Below are 3,748 nucleotides of genomic sequence, written 5' to 3' on the forward strand. Positions count from 1 at the left end.
CCTAGCCAGAGCAATCTGACAACAAAAGGAGATCAAGGGGATACAAATTGGTAAGGAAGAAGTCAAAATATCATTATTTGCAGATGATATGATGGTTCACATTTTAAACGAGTCCAATTAAATTTTGAATATTCAAATGATTACAGTTACTCACTGAAAGAAGACATCAGCTATGAAGTCAAGTGGGACTGACAGAAGATTGTAATGAAATCAGGGAGGTATGCACAGGCCATACCCTATCTCTAGAACCCAGGAGCTCATGTAGGAGTGAAAACTGATTAGTAAGAATGTGACTTTTTAGTCTGCTTTGGAAACCATTTTCTTTCTACTGGGTTGCCTTGCCCAGTCGTGATATGAGGGGGATTGTGATTGCTCTTATTGTATCACGTTGTACCATGTTCAGTTAATGTCCCTGGGAGGCCAGCACTTTTCTGGGGAAAACAGGTGATGAAGAACAGATCCAGGAGAGATAGGGGGTAAATAGGGACATGGAGGAGAGGGAAGCTGTGGTTGAAATCATTGTATGAGAAAAGAATAAATATAAAATGAAAAAAGTTAATTCTGTAGAATATACCTGGAAGAGAAGTGGCAGCTGATATACATCAAGCATACAAGGTCCTGGGCTCCTTCCCACTGAAATTTCTCCCACATAAAGCAGTAGGGTTAAAGACAAAGAAAGAGCCAGAAACAAGAACACTAATTTAAAGAACCATATCAAAGAATCCTTTATGTGTCTGACTGATTGTAAACTTTGGAGAAACATACTACAACGAAGCAGATGGGTTTGAACAAACTCAGCTTAAAACTTTCCTGCATTAACGACAGAAAACAGAAAATCAGAGATTTCTTAATGTTAATTTTTTATTAGATATTGTCTTGATTTTCATTTCAAATGCTATCCCCTTTCCTAGTTTCCTCTCCAAAAGTCCCCTATACCCTCCCCCTGACCAGCTCCCCAACCCATCCACTCCCTCTTCCTTTGCCATGACATTCCCATGTACTGGGGTACAGAATCTTCACAAGACCAACAACAGCCTCTCTTCCCATTGATGGCCTACTAGGCCATCCTCTGCTACATATGCAACAAGAGACACAAGCTATTGGGGGGAGGTGGATACTGGTTAGTTCACAGTGTTGTTCCTCCTATAGGGTTGGAGACCCCTTTAGATCCTTGAGTACTTTTTCTAGCTCCTTCATTGAGGACCCATCCAATAGATGACTGTGAGCATCCATTTCTGTATTTGCCAAGCACTGGCATAGACTCACAAGAGACAGCTATATCAGGGTCCTATCAGCAAATTCTTGCTGGAATATGCAATAGTGTCTGGGTTTGGTGGTTGTTTATGGGATAAATTCCAGGGTGGGGCAGTCTCTGGATGGTCCTTCCTTCCATGTCAGCTCCAAATTTTGTCTCTGTAACTCCTTCCATGGGTATTTTGTTCCCCATTCTAAGAAGGAATAAAGTATCCACACTTTGGTCTTCCTTCTTCTTGAGTTTCATGTGTTTTGCAAATTGTATCTTGGGTATTCTAAGTTTCTGGACTAATATCCACTTATCACTGAGTGCATATCATGTGAGTTCTTCTGTCATTGGGTTACCTCACTCAGGATGATATCCTCCGGATACACCCATTTGCCGAAGAATTTCCTGAATTCATTGTTTTTAATAGCTGTAATAGTACTCCATTGTGTAAATGTACGAAGTCTTCTTTATCCATTCCTCTGTTGAGGGACACCTGGGTTCTTTCCAGCTTCTGGCTATTGTAAATAAGGCTGCTATGAACATAGTAGAGCGTGTGTCCTTATTACAAGTTGTAATATCTTCTGGGTATATGCCCAAGAGTGGTATTACTAAAGGAGTGTTCCTCTTTCTCCACATCCTTGCCAGCATCTACTGTCACCTGAATTTTTGATCTTAGCAATTCTGATTGGTATGAGGTGGAATCTCAAGGTTGTTTTGATTTGCATTTACCTGATGATTAAGGATGTTGAACATTTTTCCAGTGCTTCTCAGCAATTTGGTGTTCATTTGAGAATTCTTTGTTATGTCCTGTACCCCATATTTAATAGGGTTATTTGATTTTCTGGAATCCAGCTTCTCGAGTTCTTTGTCTTATTGATAGTGTCTTTTGCCTTACAGAAGTTGCAATTTTATGAGTGCCCATTTGTTGATTCTCAATATTACAGCACAAGCCATTGTTATCATGTTCAGTAATCTTTGCCCAGTGCCCATATCTTCAAGGTTATTCCCCACATTCTCCTCTATAACTTTCAGGGTCTCTGGCTTTATGTGGACTTGAGCTTTGTACAAGGAGATTAGAATGGTACAATTCACATTCTTCTAAATGATAACTGCCAGTTGAGCCAACACCATTTGTTGAAAATGCTGTCTTTTTTCCACAGGATGGTTTTACCTCCTTTGTCAAAGATCAAGTGACCATAGGTATGTGGGTTCATTTCTGAGTCTTCAATTCTATTCCATTGATCTANCTGTCTGTCGCTGTACCTGTACCATGCAGGTTTTATCACAATTATTCTGTAGTATAGCTTGAGGTCAGGCATGGTGATTCCACCAGAGAGGCCTTTTTATTGTTGAGAATACTTTTTGCTGTCATAGGTTTTTTGTTATTCCAGATGAATTTGCAGATTTCCCTAACTCAGTGAAGAATTGAGTTGGAATTTTGATGGGGATTACATTGAATCTGCAGATTGCTTTCGGCAAGGTAGCAATTTTTATTATATTAATCTTGCTAACCCATGAGTATGGGAGATCTTTCCATCTTCTGAGATCTTCTTCAATTTCGTTCTTCAAAGACTTGAAGTTCTTGTCATACAGATCTTTCATTTCCTTAGTTAGAGTCACACCAAGGTATTTTATATCATTTGTGACTACTGTGAAGGGCATTGTTTCCCGAATTTCTTTCTCAGTTTATCCTTTGTGTAGAGAAAGGCCACTGATTTGTGTGAGTTAATTTTATATCCAGCTCCTGCACTGAAGCTGTTTATCAGGTTTAGGAGTTTTCTAGTGGAGTTTGTAGGGTCACTTAAATATATTATCATATCATCTGCAAATAGTGATATTTTGACTTCTTCCTTTCCAATTTATATCCCCTTGTTCTTCTTTTGTTGTCTAATTGCTCTGACTAGAACTTCTAGTACTATATTGAATAGGTAGGGAGAAAGTGGGCAGCTTTGTCTAGTCCCTGATTTAATGGGATTGCTTCAATTTTCTCTCTATTTAGTTTGATGTTGGCTACTGGTTTGCAGTATATTATTTTTATTATGCTTAGGTATGGGCCTTGAATTCTTGATCTTTCTAAGACTTTTATCTTGAATGGGTTTTGGATTTTGTCCAATGCTTTCTCAGCGGCTAATGAGATGATCATGTGTTTTTGTCTTTGAGTTTGTTTATATAGTAAATTACATTGATGGATTTCCATATATTAAACCATGCCTGCATCCCTGGGATGAAGCATACTTGGTTCATCATGGATGATCATTTTCATGTGCTCTTGGATTTAGTTTGTGAGAATTTTATTGACTATTTTTGCATCGATATTCATAAAGGAAATTGGTCTGAAGTTCTCTTTCTTTGTTGGGTCTTCCTGTGGTTTAGGTATCAGAGTAATTGTGGCTTCATAGAATGAATTGGGTAGAGTACCTTTTGTTTCTATTTTGTGGAATAGGTTGAGGAGAATTGGAATTAGGTCTTCTTTGAATGCCTGATAGAATTCTGCACTAAACTCAT

The sequence above is a fragment of the Mus pahari genome, chromosome 4 (genome assembly GCF_900095145.1).
Source record: "Mus pahari chromosome 4, PAHARI_EIJ_v1.1, whole genome shotgun sequence".
Classification (NCBI taxonomy): Eukaryota; Metazoa; Chordata; class Mammalia; order Rodentia; family Muridae; genus Mus; species Mus pahari.